Below are 23,585 nucleotides of genomic sequence, written 5' to 3' on the forward strand. Positions count from 1 at the left end.
ATGCTAAAATTTGCTTCATATTGTAAATTAAAAATAAACGTAGGCTCCATCACGAGCCAATCAGCAGCACTAATAGGTGATAGCCTTCACTCGTGTTTGCATTGGTCCATGTGTCTTTGCCAAACGCTGTAGTTAAAAGGTGACACTAAATGAATTGGGCGCCACTGAGACAACCATGGCCTAAAACTGAAATTACATTTGATGGCAGTCATTAGTTTGGCTCGTTGGCCAAATACATCACGCTGTCAAAATTTTGGCCGATGGAACGCCGCTAATGGCATCGTGTTACAAAGCAGCAAATTGTCCTTGTGCAACAGAGGTATTCTGTGCGACTGTTTGCTTTGAGGTGAAATACTACAGACTGGCTGACAAATGACACTACTGAGGCTACTACTACAGTTCAGCATGTATTTGCTTTTATTGAATGAGCTTGTGAAAAACCTTATGCTTTTAATCCAATCTACATGCTCTCCTTGTAACATTGATTGTGTTGCTGAGGAGAAAAGACGATCTCAGGTGACTTCCAATACATGATATACGCTGAAAAAAAGTCCTTTAAATTTATGTACTTAATTTAAAAAAATACATCAGTTGCACGTAATTGAAATGAGTTAAACACTTATTTTTTAAAAAAAGAGAGGAAAATTATGTCATTTGACCACATTTGAATTATGTGCAACCATGATCACAAAAAGTCAACAAAGCCCTCACGTCATGTCACTCGAGGCTCTGTCAGAGGTGACTGTCTCATTCCTCTGCGCAGGAGCACTTTCAGTAAGTCAGCCTGGTCAGTGAGGAGCGCTGGTGAGTGGAACTCAGTACCTGAGGAGGTTAAACTGCTGACAACATACAAGGCCTTCACAAAAAAAAACTGAAAATGTGGCTAGTTAACACCTATAGCTGCCAACACTAAAAGACAAGTATGTTATGTTGTTTTTTTGTTATGATAAAAAAAATTATGGTTTTATTCTCTCTTAATAGTATAGTTTGATTATGTATCCTGTATTATATTGTCTTGTAGATGTATTCTACTGCTTTTTTACATCATGGCCAGGGGACTACAGATGAAAACTAGCCTTCTGGCTAATTCTGGTTTTTTTAACCATGTGTACTTCATGTGTTTTATGAAATTGTATCGTCCCCTTTCAAAAATAAACTGATAAACGTTTTTGTCAATATTTGATTATACTGTATATTTTCATGGGACAAAACTAGCTACTAGTCTCTCAAAATAACTCTGCACCCAGTCATTAATGTTCATTATTTCACTGACAACAAAAGTAAGAACACCCCAAATGACAATGTCCAAATTGGGCCCAATTAGACATTTTCCCTCCCTGATGCCTTGTGACTTGTTACTGTTGCAAGTGGCATTTCTTAAGTGTTGTCCCATAAAAATAAATAAATAAATAAATAAAAAATGTAAGCGTGTGCACCCTTTTATGAGACGTCTTGAGGCAACTTCCTTTTTCTGTGACTCCCTTATCTGGACCCAGTAGGTACGTGCTTCAAAGTACCCCTCGCGATGGACACGGCTGATAAACACGACAGCTGTGACAGAAAGGAACTTGTGTCGAGCCGATGTCGCCTCGTGACCTTCTTTGTCACCCTCTTGTCACCATTCGTGATGCCATGGTGACAGTCGCTCTCAGGGGAGGAGCTTGCAACCTTTTCTTAACTAATGGATCCTTCATCATTCTCCTGTGCCACCAGTGGGAGCCCTGTGTTTATTGCTCTTTATTTTAAATTAAATCCACAGCCGCGACCATCTATCATGGCCATGACCTTTAAAGGGGGGGATGACTTGGCCCTGCACAAGCCACCGTGTATGTTTTTAAAACAGGGGAGCACACCAGAGAAGACACTGTGGGCTCTCCCACGTATTCTATCTAGAGTGGAAAATCTTGTGTTTCTTCGTCAGAGAACAGATAATTTTGATGATTATTGGATTGCGGTATTCTCTGTGGTTTTGGGAACAACTCATTCCCTCAACTCGAGAGCTCATTTTTCACGTCATAAGAATTAGGTAGAAAGTGTAAGTAGCCTCGCACAGTTCATAGAAGCTCGCAAGAATATTTTACACATGGAAAATAAATAAATAAATTATGGTAACTGGTAAGCCCATTTGAACCCTGTTCCTAACCAAAGCAGTAGCAGCTATTGAGGTGTGTTAGTCTTGCAAATATAATGTTGAGTCTTACCACGGGTTTTAAAGATGATCTTACATCATGTGAAGTCAGCATCTTTTCCATTTCATGTGATCCTTTCACGATGTTGTGTGGATCCATGGTTATCATTCAGGGAGCTATGGAACTTGGCATATTGTAACAACATATACTATTTTAACCAAACATAACTTTTATTGGTGGAAAGCAATCTCTATAATATTCTGAAAATAAAACCCCGCCATTTTACCCACTTCCCCCACTCCATCTGCAGTTGACTAAATTAACACCCCCAGGCACTATATGAGGAAACTTTATGGACAGGCAATCTTGGCCTTTGCAACACATTATTAAGCATAAGCGTGTATTAGAATCTTATTGTTAGAAGTCAAAATACAACATTTTTATTAGCTGTCCACTTGTCACAAGCAAACTTTTTCTACAATAAATGGAAATTGGTCAGTTGTTTGTTGATGTTTTTGGACACACAATGTCTGTGGTGACCTCTAATGTGATAATGTCCGTATAAAAAAAGTAGGCTTTGCCCTCGAATGATGTCTTGAATAGGTAGGAACACTGATCATCGTTGTACTTGGGTCTCTGCTGAACTGGAGAGTGCAACTGTACAGCAGAAAGTACTCTCCCCAATTCCCTTGAGTGTTGCAGTGATAGCACATCGCTTCTGAGGGGGACTTCCCTTATGGCTGATACATTCTTCCCTCCAGGCTTCTTCTTCAGAGTGCTTCTTCCTTCCCCTGGCTTTACTTTGCCTCTTAGTAATTTTCTTCTATTTACCGGTGGATCTTAATATTTTGTCATATTCTATGTAGTGGTTTACAGATCAGCCCAGTTTCCTTTGGTCAGAAGCTGCATCTAAGACAGTGATGAAATTGGCTGAAATGGTGTGCAGTGTTGTATTCCAGACTGAACATCCAGCTGGTGCTCTTGGAAAACTGATCATATTTTCCATTTTATCATGTGTAATTATCTGTTCTTTTGCAAATGGCTCTGAATGAAGTACCACTCCTCTTTTTCATTTTTTAAAACATTACAAGGCAGAGTTGTTTTGATGGCACACTTTTTGAAAAAGGAATCTGGAAAATAGAGGAATTACATTATATACAGTATTTTAAGTGGTTGAATGTAATTTTTCCCTCTGTGCAAAAATCATTCAAAAAGCCCACTTTACAGTGCTTTTTACTGGTGAAATGTTTCTCTATCTGTAAATGGGTTAAGGTACTGAATGTAAAATGGAACTTGAGATAATGACTGACAAAATTATGGAAATGTATCAGCATGTGTGTTGTGGAGCTCACTTTGCCTCAATATGGTATTCTGCAGTTTAATCTTCAGCGGGACAGATCTGTACACCAACAATCTCAACCAATGGGCAAGGATCATTTAGCACAGGGCAGCACAGAAAGAATAACTAAAAGAGAAAAAAAGAAGAAGAGAAAAAAAATAATAAGAAGAAAAAGAAAGAATAACTAATCTTCGCTGGAATGACCTGGAGTCTGTAGTCTTTTATTGTGAAAAATTACAAAGCCATCACTTCTGTCAGTGCCTCTATTATACAGTACACCTCTAACTGTTTTGATGCCTGATAAATCATAAAATGCCTTAAAGATGGATTCTTAAAAAACGAACAAAAAAAAAACCCACTTGTTCTGCACTACGGTAACATATATAAATAATGCAGTATTCAAGACTGATGGAATGTTGTCAAGTAACCTGCAGTTAAATAGCTCTGATTTGGGGATCAGACAAATAAACCTAAGAGAATTCAGGTTGCAGTCAAACGTTAAAGAAAACATGGCTGATGATTACAATTATCTTATATTAACTGAATTTGTGACTAGATTATTTGAATATCAGTTGTCATTAAAACAAATCTTTTTGGTAGCCTTGATAATTAAAAAAATGTAAATAAATCCATTCAGAGAGTATATAGAGATATATTGTATCTTCACGTTTGCATTCAGAATCTGTTTGGATAAATGGTGGTATCTTGTGGCCAATAAATACACATAATTTAAATAGGGTCACTGCTATCTAGTGGTACATGAACCTGACTTGCCCAGCCAGGCAAATTGCCAATTGAAAATGAAAAGAACGATTGATTCACAAATTGAAACCAAGTCACCCACACACAAGTTGATAGCACCAACTGATGGAGTCGACTCCCTGAAGATATTTAACCAACTTGAGAAGGAACCCCGCCCTCCTGTTTGCCCTCAGATAGCCTGATTGTCAATCAGCAGGTCCAGAGTCGTTGAGTGTGAAGCAAGATAGGGCTTATTCATGACCATTATTGTTTCCTCTATGGTTTATATATGTAGATTCTTTTCAGTCAATGGAATATATAAAGCAACACCCCGCAGAAAATCTACAACCTCTTGCATCAGTGTTTTCAAACAGGCCTGCTAAACGCTGAATATTTAATGGACATTTTTCATTATCATGTGTGCCTTTTACTACTAATTTGCTGTTCAGTGTAAGAGCAGGTTCGAAATTGCTTTATGTTTACAAGCACATAGGTCACTGACTCCAAGGTCAGATTTATTGTTGAAGATTGCAGCTAATGAATATGCAAAACAGAATAAAGAACCCTCAGCAGTACACTGGATGTCATTTTCATACCCCCCTGCAGCCACACACCTAATGAGGGGGAGACCTTAATTAATTGATTGGTCCCACATGCGCTTTATTCAGTTCTTCCAACATAGGTTTATTTTCTATCTTGGACTTGTCTTTATACTCCTCTCAGTCATTGTAATGTTTAATGCATTGGTAAAGAGACATCAGAGCAGTTCTGTTGAGCCAGACACCGCCACAAAGATCTCCAAAGCCAGCAGATAGGACTGTGACCCTCTCCCGTGGAGCAATCTCCCCCTCCTTGGAGCCGGCATGTCCGCATGGATGAAATGGAGCGATAGCCGTCTGCTCTTATCTTCCAGGATTTGGTCCACAGGGAGAGATTCGGCTGCAGTGGGAAATGGAACCGGCCCAGTGCAGCTGCCCATAACTCACTGTAGTTATTTTTTTTCTAGTGACCCCAACGGAACATAGAGCACAGTACAATCACATTAACTCACACACACATACTGTAGTATAGACGTAACCCTATACCTGATAACAAAGAGCGTTCGTAAGAACTATAAAGCCGGTTGGCCATTACATTTCTTTGTCCCTGTCACGGCATCATTCTGCCTCCATCTCCACTTTGTCCTGTCTTACCATAATGGACTTGCCTGGGATTTAAACATCAGGTCAACACCCCATTCCCAGACTCATCAGGATACAGGATATTGAAACAGATAAATGGAAAAAGGGAATGAAAAGACCTATCAGGACTCAGACACACTAACACAATATTTCTGTAAGATACCCGAAGATATATCAATTTTGGACTTGATTGGGCTTTAAGAACAAAATGCTCTGTCTTATCAGTGTTTGCAGGAAAGTTATGTTACATAAATACAGGTAATACTAGTTGTGGTTTATAGCATATTTCTATGATTTTTCAAATAAATGTTGTACTACTTGATATAATGGTTTCTGTATATTGATCAGTATCCTGAATAAACTACATAATCGGTTATTTTAGTTAATGCTGCAGACATTCTCATCCTAGGTCACAGTTTATGGCAAGTCACACGTCAGTTGGTAGCTAACACTTACTGACTGCATCCACCTGCACTGCAATGACAGCTGCATTTTTATTGCAAGATGCAAATTGGTGTTTTTCTAGGTACACGTTATATTAGGATGTCAAACGTGCTGAAACAAAACCCTGAAAGGGCAGTTGTTAACAAGACAAGTCTGTCCTTTTGTCCTTCGCTCAATGTTGATTTCAAACAATGTGCTTGTGCTCAGCTTGCTTTATCATTATGACCCATACCCCGCAGTGCAATGATCCCCCAGACAAAGGGCTCTGGGATGGCTTGGTGCATGGTGGTGTAAGTGGTATCATTTATACTTTGTGTACTGTATGTGTTCAAAAGAAACATAAGACATCCTCCCCAATACATCACCCCATCTGGCGCAGTGCTTGAGCTTTACGCTGCCTTCACAGAGTGGTGGGAATAAATGGGACAAGGCTAACAGGTCTAAGTGTTTTCTCTCTGGATTGCCCTCTCCTATTCTTGTTAGCATTTGACCTGTTGCTGTTTCTTGATAGCTATGTTGGACATGTTGTAAGGCTTTAGGGATCAAGCTTGTGTTTGTACTGCTAAATTAGGTCATGGTATATGGCAACAAAACAGTTTTCAACCCATTTCAAAAGATGATGTGTCAATTTCCATTATTGAAGGCCAGCACGCTATTATTATTAGATTACAAGTATGATTGTACTGTTGTGGCTCAGTAGGTAGACCGGGTTGTCCAGTGACTCAGTGGCTCATTGGTTTGAATCCTGGCTATGACTGTCACTGTCACACTGCATGTCAAAGTGTCCTTGAGCAAGACACTGAACCCTAATTTGCTTCCAGTGGTCTTGGCAGCGCCTTGCATGGCAGCAGTCGCTCATTGGTGTATGAATCTGTGGGTGAATGTGAGGCTTTGTAAAGCGCTTCGGAAAGTGGTATATAAGTGCAGTCCATTTACCATTTTACCATCATTAGAAACATGCACACATACTGCAGTGGAACCTCTAAGGTCGAATACCCCTGAGGTTGTACCGTAATTGCAAAATATTCATATGTAGGCCTTTAAAGTTGCACAAAACCTTGGTGTTTGAACCATTGTCATTCATGACTTCAAACAAGACCGGTGAAAGTACCACGGAAGAGAAATAAAATGATGACTTATTCACAGGTGTGAGGCAGGCACCACATGCAAAATATAATTATAATTTTTAATAGTTTATGGGGAAAAAAAACAAAAAAAAATCTGAGCCAATTTTAAGTCTCAGGACCGACCATGTTCAACTTCACTTTTGTATATGAATTTGTGCGTGTGTATTTTGGTCTTCTATACAGTAGATGACCCTTTCTTTTCCACTTGTCTTAATGAAGAGTCAACTGTTGCTAAACTGCTGGCTTACCAGCCAGGCTTCCGGGAGTACATGTTGTCTTCATGGCAGTGGCTGCAATAATTGGGCAGGGATTTCTTCTTCCAGCTAGGGGGATAAGAGTTCCTACATAAGATAATAACCTTTGCAATTAGGCTGTGGAAAAAGACCCAATCTGCACAAGACACCCTCCTTCTTGTTATGAAGTCAAAAACACTCTGCTAACCTCCAAATAAGTCTGCTCCTTCAAATTGCTTGCTTCTTCAAGGCCTGGTGTGTGTGTGTTGCAGTATGAGTTTCTCATTTGTCCCTAAGATAGTGTTGAATTGTCAACACGAAGCAGCTACATATCCAAGCAGAGAGGAGGGTCCCTGTTGGACACGACTGATCCATACGGCCCTGTCCTGACTGGTTGTCACCATGGCCTGCGGGTGTAATTAGGAAAAGGGCAGAAGAGGTCCAGCAAAGTCTGCGGTGCCTGTGAGGCACAAATGGACCATCATTTGATGGGGCGGTAATGACATGAGCACTGCTGGAGCATTGATGACATGGCAGCCAGCAGTCATCATCACCATCATCAACACCACACATGAGATGATGGAGGCAATATGGAAGCAGTTGACCTCTGCTTGCTGCTGCCACACACAGAGCTTTTGTTTTCAGGGTCACTTCCCAAATCATTAGACGTACATTTGAACCCAACAGGGACTACTCCTGGGAGCTTCTAGTCCTTGCTTGATTCTACCACTGATTTGAACTGTAAACTGTTGCATGCGGAAATCTGATTTCCACTTGGTAACCATTTTATTATTTCAGCATGTGTGTGGTATTATTAAATCCCAAAAGGGTTTGTCAGACCCTCCAAAGCATGTGTGAACCGCCTGACTGCCCCCTCTGCCCACCACCAGCACACACACCTACACACACCTACACACAGCTACACACAGACACACACACACACACACACACACACGCACACGCACACGGACACACGCACACACACACACGCACACACAGCTGCTCCTGGCATAGGGGCTAATTGCAAGTGGTTATAAACAGTTGACATTTAGATATTTGAGCAGGCTTTCCTCATAATCCAAAAGGGGGAAGTGGTGAGTGTTTGTTTGTGACATTTAAGTACTATATTTCACAGTCAATGCTGTGTGCATAAATGGCTAAATTATGTTACGCATCTGTACTCTTGCTTGGTTACAATATAGGACTATGCTGGTTATAACAAATTCCAACTGAGTAATAAAAAAGGAAAAATAAATCTAAGGCTTTCATGAATTTTTAGGTTTGTTTAAAATTATTGTTTTAAATTTCACACAAAAGCGGACACTAATGTCGCATGATGGTGTTTGGCTCATATTTTTTTTGTTTGTTTGTTTTCCCACAACCTGTCCTGTTCAGCTGCTTTATATTGTGATGTTTGTTGAAAATGCAACTAGAGAGAAAACGGTTTGAGGAGACAAACAGATATAGAGAGATAGAACAGACATGGGGAATAGAGGTACAAACCACAGCAGAGCAATAATTGAACAATGTAGCCATATGACCACAAGTAATGTTATATAAAGGAGTTACGTTCTTATTTGTGAACGGCAGGGACATCCTGTGTTCACAGTTTTTGCAAATCTGACTTATGGTAATCAAAATATGGTGATCAACAAAGCATTAATCAAAACATACATGTCTAAATAACAAAACACCTGTTGTAACAACGAAGATGGAACACTCAAGGTAAATCAACTTGAACCAGTATATATGGTCTAAATATGGTGCATTAAAGGTGCAGAGACCATTAAATAGGGGGAAAAAATTGCTAACGGCATCCTGTCAAGAACTGTCAAGGTTGACTTGCCTTATATATATATATATATATGTGTGTGTAGAAATGTAAACATTGATAATAAATATGGGTCTTGTCCATATAATGTAAACCTCTAGTTGATGATATATATCACTGTCACGCTTACTCAAACGAAAATATGCAGGAAGTTATCATGTTTCATTGTTTTATTGTGATGAGTTATTCAGTGTTTGGTTGTATAGAGGGAAAAAAAAGATAAGTTGGAAAGGGTAGTTGCCAAGCTTTAGATTACAGTGAAGCGACACAAAAGCCGCCTCTGTCTCATGGGTGCATGTCCTCTCATAAATATGTCAGCGTGATGATGTGCCATGTGCACCCGCTGCTCCGGATTCAGGAGGTACTTTTTTTTCTCTCCGAAGCCTAACCTAAATCCACCTCTATCCCGTTTGACATAATGGTCTGTTTTATTCATAGTATCTCCCTCAGTTATTTCCTTTGTTTTCTGGGGCACCTTTTTATCCTGCTTGTTGTTCAAAAGGTTCAACGCGGTATCAACAACTACTTTGAGACTCTGATTTCACAACTTGCGTACCTTAAATGCATTTTTTCTTCTTCTGCTCATCCAATGCTTTGATGTACAGTGAACATTTTCTTTTTGAATTTTCTTTCACCTGACAGTGGGCTGGGCATGCATGTACCAGCAGACGATTCATCCCCCACCACAGTGTGGCAGCCAAATAGTAGCATATAACAATGAGTGATGATTGCATAGCAATCCATAGTTATTATCCAAGAGGTGGAAAACATGTACCGTTCTAAATAGCAGCCCTTCAGATTGCCTCCACTGCATTCCTTCACTGCCCAGGTTGTTCTTCCCAGAAACACTGACCACAAATGATAGGGGAGAAACACCCGAGCACACTCGATGATTGTGTACACAAAGCTGAAACGAGAAGGATGCTTCCATAATGGTGTTTAGATGAATGGGTTGGCAGCATCGCTTCCCTGAATTCGGAAGTACTGTCAAGTTTGGCTTTTTTGAGGCAAGAGGTGCAGGACCCAAGCACAGGACAGCAGGGAGGCAAGGCAGGAATGCAGGAATAAAAAAAAAAGGATTTATTTTCAAAAACAGGCAAACAAGGCACATGGAAAAATCCAAATCCTAACATAACAAAGTCCCCAAAATCAATATTCAAAACAACAAAGAAACAGAGTAAACTCAACAAAAACAGAAACAAGACAAGACAAGAGATGTGACTTATGATAGTGAACTAACAAGGGCTGAAAGAAATCAGGGAAACCAAATATAAGCAAACTGACGAGACAACCAAGAACACCTGGACAAGACACGAGTGGCTGGACGGAGCTGATTGGTTGACACAAGGTAGAGGCCTGACGAGAACAAATCGAAACGAAAACCTAAGGATCAGAACAAGACATTATTAACACGGGACACAAGAAAGCAAGACATAAATGAAACAAAACTAAATTTGATCTGAAACACAAAAACACACTAACCCTCCTTACAAGTACTGCCCTGGATCCTCCTCTCTAACACCAAATACCCTCACGTCTTCCCTCACGACATCTATCAACCTTCTCTTTGGTCTTCCTCTAGCTCTCTTGCCTGGCAGCTCCATCCTCCTCACCCTTCTACCAATACACTCACTCTCTTTCCTCGTCTCCAAACCATGGGCCAACTGCTGATAACAATCACTATTACAGTACATGTGAGGTCCAATTACAAAGAACGCCATCACACATAAAGACATATGCAACATATATAAGCACATCAAAGCTTGATGACTATTCAGTATCATTGTCGGATGATTTCTTATCTATCATCTGATTTCCCTCAAGACTTTAACAAGCCACACATTATGACGATACTGTTTCAGTTTCAATTAATGCGTTCTGGTGAGCAGTGATGGATGCAATGCAACGATTTGCACTTGGTGAATGAATGCAAATCAAGGCCAATAAAAACTCATTGCCATGTTACCACAGTGAAGTAGCCTACCCATAAAATGTGATTGCAAACCAAATGGTGGCTGTTAGCAGGTTTTTGTTAGTAGGGTTTGTGAGCAGATGATGATTTCCAGGGGATTTTTTTGTATGAATGTTACTTTATTTTACTGTAAGTGATTCTGCTTCTGAGTTGATTTGTGATTCTTCTTTCTATTATATTTTGTCCATTCTAAGTTTGTAACACCATAAATCTCTCTAAAAGACCACAAATGTGGATCGTTTCTCAGTAAAGTACTGTATGTACTGTACTTTGTCTTCCAGCATAATTTAATTAACCTAAGATCATGCAAGAAGCAGATCTAAATGGTCTCAATGCTTATACTCAATGAGAACTTTGGCTTTATCTCCTATGGCAAAGGCTGTGTATTCTGACCTCATGCAGGGTCCTCTGTCAGGATGCTCTGTTTTCTAGAAATGTAATTGTGGGCCAATGATGTGAAGTTGCGGATGCTTCAAGGGTTATGGGAAAAGGAAATGGCTGTTGAGTAATGTCAGGTGGATGAAGCACCCTGTGGAAAATTACTAAAGACTAAATTGTTTACAGCTGGACACCTGAATGTGATGCTTTGCAAGCAAAAGACAAGGAGGTGGTTTGGATTATCAACTTTGTGTATTTGAACCACCCTGCTTTAAGCAGAATAAAATTATTACGCTGTTAGTTTGTTTTTTGATATGCTACCTTTGTGTATCTACTGATCAGATCAGTTGTTTCCCAGTTCAGCTCTAATTCACTTAATTTCCTTTTAAAGTAGAAAAACACTGCAGAACCTTTTTCTTGTTCTATTTGGATTTTAGGTTTCCTTAGGTATTGCACACTTGTGGGAACTAAATTAATCTTTGAAAGAGGAAGTGATTATGCAGCGCCGGATTTCTATTACATGGCTTGGAGCAAGTGCAAACATTGCCATATTGTCTCTCAGCAAGCATCTCTCTGCGCTTTCTTCTGTGTTTATCAGATTCTCTAAGTTGCAATGCTCTGTGCGTGCTTGCTGGGATCAGCCAAGCAGAGATGAATCTAGGGAACATGGCGGGGATCTTTCTGTGCCTCTTTGCTCCATTGAAAACGTGATAAGGAATTCAAAATTAAAACCACAGAGGAATACAACAGTAATGAGGTTTTTCCAAGGTCTTACGATATTCTTTTTTCCAGGTGCAAGATGGGTATGCTGTGGATGTGGTCCAAGGCTACAGTCACTCCACTGTTTGATTTTAAAAGGACATTCCTGCTAATTGAGGGCTAGGACCCTGGAGTGACTGGAGACTGAAGATAAATAGAAATAGAAGTAAAAAATTGATTGCAAAGAGGGGAATTAACAGAGAAAGTACTTTCTACTTCAACATGACCCACAGAATGAGCCTTGACTAGTCTCATTATTGAAGAGTGTGAACATAAAACTGCCAACGTGCCATGTGGGATGCTCTCATGACAGGTGGCAGTAAGTATCTGTGATGCTTGAAGATACTGCAGCTGCTTTCACAGAAAACTGAGAACACAAGAAATCATTTTCTCAATCTCCATGTGTCAATCAGTGCTTGCTTTAGTGGTCTGTAAAGCCATAAGCGAACAGGTGGAGGTACGTTATGTACCCCAGCTTTCATCTCTTTGTCTTGTTCTTGCCTTCTCTAAATACACACACTTAATTGTTTAATATCCAGCTTCTTGGTCTTGATCGCAGGGCAATTGAAAATGCAGTGGACAGTTTGAAGTCAAATGAACCGCAACTTCTACCATTTGGATAGGGCCACAATGCGCTGGAAAATATGCTGTAAGTTATATGAACCGTTGTCATGGAAGACGTTACATGAGACCTCGCCATATCTTGCGAGACTTTACTCCATCTTGGCTGAGCGAGCATCTGAAGGATTGATTGCTTGTTTTTCGGCTTTTTTGTGTCACTTTTATGATACTGCCATCGAAAGATACAAGCAAAGAAGAAATGTGTGATGACAACCACAGAACTGAATATGGAACTTATTACAAAGTTGGGAAGCAGTAAACACGTCTCTGTTTTGGCTGCTCTGTACAACACAACTAAGGCCGTCGCGAGGTCGAGATCAGTTAAAAAAAAAAAGGTGCAAAATACGATCCTTAAAGTGAGCTGCATTACATCTTTATATGAAGCAGCCCACCTACAACAAAAGCCGTAATCTCCTTGTTTTGTAACTGTTTGTCGAGCATACTAAAATTTAAAGGACCTTTCTAATGTTGCAAACATTGGTACTTACAGTACTCCATAGTTCGGAACTCAGAAACAATGTCTGCAAAAAAAGATTCCCGCCCAAATTAGGTTCAGTAGTACTAACCCCAATTCCAATAAAGTTGGGACGCTGTGTAAAACATAAATAACATCATAATACACTGATTTACAAGTCCTTTTCAACCTTTCAATTGAATACGCTACAAAGACAAGATATATGAAGTTCAAATTGATCAACTTCGTTTATTTTTGCAAATATTCCCTCATTTTGTATTTGATGAGTGCAACATGTTCCAAAAAACCTGGGACAGGGACATGTTTACCACTGTGTTACATCACATTTATCACCAAACTATTCATCATTACATTACATTTATCACCAAACTATTGTTTATGAACACAGTATTAGTACAAGTGTATCTGTGTTATGACAGGTTGTGTGTGGGTCTTGGCAGCTGGCTGTTGTCTTCTGCTCCATGTTCAGTGTACTGGCACTTATTCTTTCAGTGGTACTCAAACATACTGACCTACTTTCACCTCTTACATAAGGCAGAAGAAGATTTGGCATTAGGTTGGGTAAAGTTGTGATGTTGGGCAAGCCCATCTATCACCGAGGTTTACTTCAGTTGTCACTTTCAGAAGGGTCTGTCCGTTCTCTTTGACGGGATGCTGGGAAAAGGCACTTGGAGGCTCATGAGTAAACCTGCCTATGCTCCTTGATTCACTGGGTCATAAAAATTGTGGAGGCTTTGTGATTACAGGGCCTCACTTTGAGCTATTTGGGTTTGGGGAGAGTGAGCATGATGGGAAAGACTCTTCTTGATAAAGACATATGCATGCGCTGATGACTGTGCATGATGGGACATGACCTCAGTAACTTCACGAGCTGACATATTTGCAATTATCCTTCATGCCTATCATTATCTATTGCATGAGTGGAGCTTTTAATCCAAAGCATTGGACTCCTTTTATCTGGAATCGTGCAGGTATTTTTATATGACCTATTTCTTAGGAAGCTTAAGGGCACATAAAGTGAACTCTCTGACTTGTCATTATACTGGATTCTACTTCAAATATTCATTTTTAACATAATCAAATTGTGTTAAATGTCAGAGTATTGAATTGCTGTTATTGCTAAGTAAAGTGCAGGACTTATAAAATATGAGTGTCACAAAAGAGACAGCTATGATGATAAATCAAACTACACTTGATTAAAAGTGTTTGGTTATTCATAACCATCTGCCTCTGCATTAAAGTATGTTGCCTTCACAAATTATGCAAATGCATCACACAGAAAGCACATGTAATTAACAAGAGCTCCACCAAATCGGCTAAATGAGAGTGCTTTTGTTTTCCCTGCCACTTTTCCACCTACTGACCAAAAAACATTATAATTAACTGGAGACTGTAAATTGCTGATGTGGATAAGTATGTGAATGTTTGTCTCTCGATATTTCAGCCCTTTACTTAAATGGAATTTTTTATTTTTTTTTATTTTCATGTGGTCACGAATGACAATTAAAGCATAAAGTTGAAGGTTAAATTGATGAGACCTCACTAAAGTCCTCAGAAAATAAAATGCTTTGAAAATCTCTATGACAACTGTTCAATTAAATTCCTCTAAGAATATGCGATGTACCAGTCTTTCATCTAACTACAACATGAATTAGTCTGACAACATTTTATGTTCAGGCTAAAGGTAAGCTAAATTCAATTTTCAGTGTTTGCATGTAAATCCCTAGAGTCACTTCCACAAAGACAATCGGCCTGTTTTTGTGCCAATTCTGTCCTCCCAACCAAGCACGTCAAATGCCAAACAATCTTAAATTTTATTATATTAACCTATAAGATTATCCTTAGTTCTGATGTGTGTTAAGACTGGATTTGTCCTGATTTTAGCGTCCGAAACAGGTTGGTGCCGACAAAACCCTTCATGCGTGTAGGGAACGCCGACTTCTCCTCAGTCATGATGCCAAGAATGGTGATGTGAAACAGAATGTGGTCAATCAAAGAAGCACCCAAGTGAAAACAAAAATGTCTTACCCAATGTCGTTTTATGTATAAAAGTGGATTCCCCAGATGGCAAGAAGTATTTTCCAAAGCAACTTGTGTTTTGAGAACATCGCCATTTTACAAGGCTCCTGGCTCCAGCAACCTTCGGGAACACTCGGGAAACATTGGCACGTAACCGGAACTGTTTCTTCTTCTTCGGTTTTGTGAGATCGATGGGAGATTGGTGGTACAACAGAATTAATATGTGTGTGGTCTGGTTTGTTGAGATTTGTTGAGTACACCACACACATGACGACCAAAACTGTTGAATGGTCGATTTTTTTATCCTTATGTTTGTGGTCTGTAGCAGATAAAAAAAATCATTTAAGAGTGGAAAAATATTTACGTGTGTACCAGGCCTAAGAGAACTTTTATTTGGGCCTATGATTGAATAAAAAGAATGCACGGGTTGTCGGTATCCTGGTTAAAGTAAGGTTACTCTTACTCTCTTGCCGGTTCAATCAATATTTGCCAAATTGGATTTCTCATTAGTTGGACTATAACATCTCTTTATTTCGGAATAGTAAAAAGAGTAACGGTTAGATTCTGAATCGGAGGTTGTTCATTACTGTCAATACAAAGAACGAATTTGACGCCCAGTATAATATCACATGCGACAAGCATGCTGTAAAATAACAAAAAACAACAACAACAACAAATGCACAGCAGTCCTGACTCGATCAACCATCGTGACACTTTAAACTTGTTCGCTGTCTATTTTGTGTCTTGAGATAAAGGTTGCCTTTTACATCAAATTAGAACACAACATTAGTAAGAAAATAAACCTTTTTTGTTTTGTTTTTTAACTCCACTCTTTCTAGTTGGACAGCATTGTGAAATAGTGTTAAGCACATCTGTCTCTCAGTCAAGAGAGTGTGGAATTTGTATATTCTCCCCTTGCTTGTGTGGATTTTCTCCAGGTAGGTTAACACAAGACTCTAAATCGGTATGAATGTAAAGACAAATAATTGTGTGTCTGTGTGCCCTGTGACTGACCGGCAATCAGTTCACCACCTCTCACCTGAAGTCAGCTTGGAGGTTGTGGTTTTTTCAAACTTTCAATCAATGTCATGATAACAGTATACATTGCAGTATACTACATACTACAGTATACTACATACCAAGTATATACAGTATACAACAGTGTATCTTGCACTGCAAGCATGACAGCCCAATACTGCACACATTCTAAACAGTAGATTTTCACACATTCCCAGTATAGGATCATGGACCCAGATGAATAAGGCAAAGTTAAATGAAAATGACAGAGAGAACTGCATCATATATTGTGAAAGGAATACAAAGTGAAAATCAATTCAAGGTTTATGGCCACTGAGCCAGGAAATACGTCGTCTCCTGGGGTCAGTGCATTGTTCAAATTATCTGTTAGGCCCACTGCCAAACCTGACTGAACTGCCATGGGGGGTGTTGGGCAACTGGTTTTCATGAGTGGCCGGCCGTTGTCTACACACCTCGACAATCGTGCCATGATTTTTGTGGTTCATTTAAAAAAAATAAATGGACTACATGCACCAGCCCTGTGACAAACTTCTGAACTTTCCAGTAATCAGCAAGTTAGTATCTGGATTTCTGCTCCATTCACAATCGTGGGTGATTGGACAAACACAAAATCACAAGCCTTTTTTTTCCCTAAGAATGTCCAGTTCAGTCGCTTTCGGCCTCATCACTTGGTGTGTGGTCATGCTAGCGGACTGCTGACACAGACAATAGACTCAAGGTCTTTTTTTTTTTTTTGCTATTTATGCACTACCGTAGTGCTGAGCACATGAGCTTAGCAATAGTAAGAGTAAAAACGTATGCAACACACATAACAACATACAGTATGTTTTTTTATGTATAAATTGTCTACCCTCAGACAACTCAACCAATGGCTGCAATTCCAGTTTAGAAAATAAAGATGTTGGGCAGTAAATTACAGATATGAAATAGCTAATTGCTGTTTAATATCCACTTGCTTCTCTTGCCCACAACCATCGGTCACACTAAGTATGTGTGCCAGAAACCAATAAACCAGGAGAGTATGTTCTCTATTTTAAAGGTTTGAAATCTCGTGCCGCGGTGTGGAAACATGCATTGACATTTCAGTAGCTGACAGGTGTCGAGCTCTGCATTTGTCCTTGACAGATTGAGAGAGAGCCACTTTAAACACTGCAGTGCTGACCATGTCAGTCAAGTGGCTCAAGCCAACCAAGCTGACAGGCCCAAACTGACGCAGCAGAGAATAAAGAGATTCTTCTGTAATTGCCTGTCAACACACCATTTTTCAGGTGACAACACATTTTCAAGATAGGCAGAGGTTCAGGTGTTGGTTCGCAGGTTAGGTGTTTAGAGTGACTTATTAAAGAGGAGGTACCATCATTAGAGAAGCCAGTATTCATTGGTTGCATTGCCGTAAAATTCTGATCCGTGTTGTGCACCTCCAAATAAATGATCACTTTGTGACTGATACATGCCGATGTCAGCGATCTTCAATAAAAATTCTGAGGGGCCCGGTTGCGAAGGATTTCTCAGGTCAAAGGTCCACAGTGCAATCTTTCAATTTGCATAGCCAACCCATCCATGCATGTATTTTCTGTACCGCTTATTCTCAATAGGGTCGCGAGTGTGCTGGAGCCCATCCCCACTGACTTTGGGCGAGAGGCAGTGGAGACCCTTAACTAGTTGCCAGCCAATTGTAGGGCACATACAGACAACAATTGCATGGTTTTGGGCTGTGGGAGAAAACTAGAGAGCCTGGACAAAATCCACACATGCACAGGGACAACATGCAAACTCCACACAAGAATGGCCAGGGCCCGGATTTGAACCTATGACCTCTGATGGGGAGGTGCTAACCAATTGGCCACTGTGCCACCATGTTGTCAAACTATCAAAACAGTATCAAAATAGCACATTTCCTTTTCATAACATTTGTGGTTTTTCAAATATGGTTTATTTTCCATGAAAAAACAATATATATATATATATATATATATATATATATATATATACATATATATATATATATATATATATAGGCGGCACGGTGGACGACTGGTTATAGCGTCAGCCTCACAGTTCTCACAGTTCTGAGGAGCGGGGTTCAATCCACGGCCCCGCCTGTGTGGAGTTTGCATGTTCTCCCCGTGCCTGCATGGGTTTTCTCCGGGCACTCCGGTTTCCTCCCACATCCCAAAAACATGCACGTTAATTGAAAACTCTAAATCGCCCGTAGGTGTGAATGTGAGTGCGAAGGGTTGTTTGTTTGTATGTGCCCTGCAATTGGCTGGCAACCAGTTCAGGGTGTACCCTGCCTCCTGCCCGATGATAGCTGGGATAGGTTCCAGCACGCCCACGACCCTAGTGAGGAGAAGCGGCTCAGAAAATGGATGGATGGATGGATATATATATATATTCATAATGCACGACACAGTTTCAATGGGAGACAAGTCTGGACTGCTGTCAGGCAAGTCTAGTACTCGCCCACTTTTAATACGAAGCCACGCTGTTGTAACACATTCAGAATGTGGCTTGGCATTGTCTTGTTGAAATAAGCGGACGACCCTGAAAAAGATCTTGCTTGGATGGCAGCATATGTTGCTCAATGCTCATTTATGGTGCTAGTCTCATAGATGATTTTATAAAAAAAAAAAATAAGATACAACTATTTCTGTTTTTATTCTCTCACAATTAGGATATTCTCATAACTAATTATTCTGATAGTATTTTTATACTCAGAGTGGCCTATATACACCTTTGGACACTACGGTTCAATCAATAGAAGAAGAAAATACGAATAGTGTACAAGTCATGGGCAGATAGGTTAGTGGCATGTTGAAAATGATGAGGTCCCTTTCAGTTCAATGTGTGTGTTGGAGGATGAGTAAATGCTATGTCGGTTACGATGGCAGTCAATCTGTAAAAAAGGTTACGTTGATGAAATTTGTGGGGGATGTGTAAGTGTAGGTATGGGAAAAATGATGGAGAAGAAGGCTAGAGAAATTTACTAAGCCATGGCACTTTTCCGTCAAAAGAACCGAAAAGGTAATGACTCCCAAGGAGGTCGAAGAGGCCTTACAGGTTTATGTCCTTCACCTCTTTCCCCACACTTCCCTCCTTTCTTTAACGTCCTGGGTCAGCTTAGTGTGAAGCTAATTATTTTACCTTTTTAATCAGTCTGGTAGTGCAAAATGAATGACTTTCCCATATTGTTTGTATTCTATTTATGGAATTTCATCACCTAAGCATCTGTTAGCATTGTCCTTGTCCATGGCAAGGGCAACTTTAACCATCTTTAGACTAACTTTCACCATCACTAGATTACATGCCTGCAAAGTACATTGTACAAATGATGCATTATTATTTTTATTGTTAGATTTATAAGTCAAGTAACCATATTTGAAGAAAATCACTCATCACACCACTTAACAGTAAAGGTTAAAAGATTGTTAGGAACCATCTTTGAAAATGTCAAATTGCACAATGTCATTTACCCTACCTTTTTGTTTTATCACCATAACCCAATTTTCCTCTCTTCACCATTCATCACATGTGATGAGCGAATGTTGTGCTTGTACTGCAGTATAGATATTGCAGCGCTAGTCCTGGCTATGTAAGCTTTATCTTTTTTATGTGCCCATTTTTCTCTTTACGATATCATTACTGCGGAAGAGACACAAGGAGCCATCAATATGTGGGTGTAGGTGACCTCCTCTCCACTGCTGTGATTGTTTGTTGACAGGTCTAGTTGAGGGAGGGGTGAGTTGTGATAAGAGACAAGGAGACTGCACAGGCACTGCAGCATAGACCAGACTACGTCTGAGAAACCTTGGGTGGGATGTGCTGTCTCCCAGTGAGATACAGTTCCTGTTTAATCATGTTTACAGACGAGAGCAGGAACACACTCTTAGCTTAGAAAACCCAACATTCACGTTGCAATTACAATTTTATCTTTAAGGAAATGAGGGATGCAATATAAGATGACTTGTTGATATATGCTTTACCTCTGCAGACAAAGAGCTCTTGTGTGCATTTCCCTACAGTGTTATAGGACACACACATCGCTCCCGAGTAATTTGGCAGTCTGTGAAGTGAGAACATAATTTCCAGAGAGGAAGGAACATTCTGGTGGAACATGTTTAAAAGGTAGGAGTCCACTGGATAGGTGTGTGAACATTAACACAAACACTGCCAGTCAAAATGACTGATTACCTCATCGGGCATGCTGTGAAAATTCAGCGCTCCGACCGCCTGTCTACCCACCATGCCCGCAAGCCTTTATTCATCTCTCCCTGGGGTGTTCAAAATGTGTAATCATTAGAATACGAGTAGTTTGCCTTCATTGTAATTTCTAAGGCTGAATTACCTTATATGTTAGATGTTGCCATTACTCTCCCATGGAGACACTTGCAAGTCTGAATATATTTTACATGAAAATTCTAAATATTCTCGTGTATCTCTGTGATGCTAATTTGATTATACAGTACATGTATTGTAAAGACAGATGCATCTTGACAGTCTGGAATATCAAAGGTACATGATATTCACAGTCTGTGTACTTTCTGAGCATTTAGTTGAGGTCCTCTGTGTATCTGCTACCATAAAAGCTCACATGGAAGTTGAGCCCGACTCCCTCTGGTGCCTGCCTGGGTGTCTGTTGGCTCTCTGTATTTATAGCCTGTTTTCTACTGGAGGACTAGCCGTCCTCAAACTGCCCTTCACATCTGCAGCAAACCTTTCTCACTGTGGCACCACATAGCTTGAGCCCGACAGATCACGTTCTTGTTTCGTGAACTCACTGACACTGGCAGAATTCCTGAAACAAATGATTGCATTTAGCTTTAAAAAAGGTTACTGGTGAATTTAAACAATATGCTTTAGCATTACTGGAAAATTAGAATTTTCTCTTGATGCAAGTTATACTTCTCTGGCTATTGGTCCTTTTGTTTTTCCACGTTTACTACTATTACTTATTTGAATAATTAATACCCTAAATTTGTTATTTTGTTAAAATAAGGTCAAAATATTATATGTTGATAAATGAATACCTCTCTGGTAGTGTCAGTTAAAGCGGGAACATGCTTGTTTGGATGAACACACTTTATGATAGCTATACAGTATCAAAATGAATTATTTTTTTTATTATTGTAGAGGCAAAATTTTTGATAGTTCTTCATTCTCATTAGCAATTAGGTTGTGGTTGGGTGCTGTATAATAATTTCACAAGTAACCCGCAGAGATTTCCTGTTGACTTTCAACCCTCAACTAATTAATAGCTTATTTGGGTATAAATGACACCCCAATGTCCTCTTTATTGTAGCACATTGTCACTGAGCAAAACAAGCTTTTAAGCCCGTGTCCATTCTGCTTCTCTCAGCAGTCGCCTGCCTTGAGCCTTTTCTCGGCGACCGTGTCAAACGGCCTTCCGTGGATCACAGGCCTTTGACAGGAGAATAGATTGCATGTATTTATAATTCGCCCAAAAAAAAAATAATAATAATCTGCAGCTGGCTGCCTAAGGGCTCAGTTGCCTCTTGATGTCCTTCATGACACTTGGCCAGGAAATGTGTCACACTTCTGTCTGTCAACATGGAGAAGAAGAATGTTGTTTCATGTTTCAAGGGTAGGATTGAAGAAAATAAAGTCTGCAGGCCAGGGTTGTCACAGTTCAATCCCTCCACTCCCTAGACATGTCAGATATTGGACATCAGCTTCATCCTTATGTGAACTATATTCTTATTTGGCTTAAATCTGTCTCTTTCGGAGGATGTCCTCAATTCACAATCTCTCCTCCACCATACGGACTCTCTCTTCCAGCATGACAGCATAATCATGGACCAGTACAGCGTTTTATGGGGTCTTCTTCAATCACCACCAAAATTGTTTGACCTCTGTGGGACACCTTAAACGCACCACCTCCTCCTGCCAACCCCAAAGTCAGTGTTCAGGTTGACTGTCACCCTCTCTCTTTTCTTGACTCTCTCCTCCTGTGCTGACATGCTCAGGTGCTCCAGTAATGTCTTATAGGTCTAAAGGTCATGCCTGCCCCGTTATGGTGTATTGGAACTCGGATATAACGGTGCTCTTCAGGGACCACCTCAACCTGTGTCTATCTCCCTACCATCCTTACCCACTGCAGATTGAATAGCAGCATGTCACGACATTTCACTTAGTGATGCTATTCATGCACATGAATCAAATATTGCAAGATACGAAATACACTATTTTCTTACGCAGTAATTCCTTTGTTGGATTTATTTATCCAGTTAGTGATGGAGGTGTGCTTGCATATCGGAGGCTGACCAATTAGAGACATGCAGTGTGGTGGATAAGACAGGACCAAAGGCTTGGCAGAAAACCACTAACCTGTTTGATCGGCAAAACTTGTCAAAGTTATGACAGTTTGAAAATTCAAATCATGCATCCATTCACATGCTTCAGTTTCCTCTGGACTAAATCGATCTCTTTTCAATAAGTGAAAGCCCTTTTGACATACGAGGTATGTTTTGACCCAAATGTCAGTTCCAGTCTCAGTACACTGAGACCCTTATTTCAAGATACTCTTACTTTTGTAAGAGCCTTACTCAGAAAAGCCCCTACTCTTCACCCTACAAAATGATTTAGTTTGTTGAAAAACTGAGCTTTTATTACCTTGACTTTAAAGGCTGAGCTATGAAAGACTAAAAATCTGCTATTCAATACAATGATTACAGAGAAACTCAACAGGCATAGCACATCTACCACTGATGTATCAAGACTACATACCTTGAATACAGGTATGGGTGTACATCGCCATTTGAATTTCATTGTGTGCACATCCGTGTGTGAAACGTGTCTGGTGACTGATGGAGATGTTTCTATTTCCTCTGGACGCCTTAGACAGATCATCTATCCTGTAACAATTTGGCAGTGCCCTGCAAGCCTTAGTAAGCTGAGAGGGAAAAAATGGTCTGCAGGACTGACAGCAGTCTTAATGAAAGACCCATCTGAGGCTCCGGGCAAGGAGGAGGTGAGTGGTTTCATTGTATGGGATAGATGGAATAGTTACATTCATCCATGTGATTTTGTCGACAACAATTTACAGGGGCAGTGAACTTTACAATCAGGGATGAAGCTTTGCCCTTGTCTAGGGTTTAGCTGTATGTAAATGGGCTATTTGAGATTGTCAAGTCGGCAAATATCAGGTGATATTCGCCTGATTCTCTACAGAGACCTGTAGAATTACAGTATATTGCAAGTAATCGTTGATAGGTTAAACAAATAAAATAAATATGGTTTCCAGTCCCAAGTAGCTAACATCAAATTTCAGTGATAGATGA

The sequence above is a fragment of the Phycodurus eques genome, chromosome 14 (assembly GCF_024500275.1).
Source record: "Phycodurus eques isolate BA_2022a chromosome 14, UOR_Pequ_1.1, whole genome shotgun sequence".
NCBI lineage: Eukaryota > Metazoa > Chordata > Actinopteri > Syngnathiformes > Syngnathidae > Phycodurus > Phycodurus eques.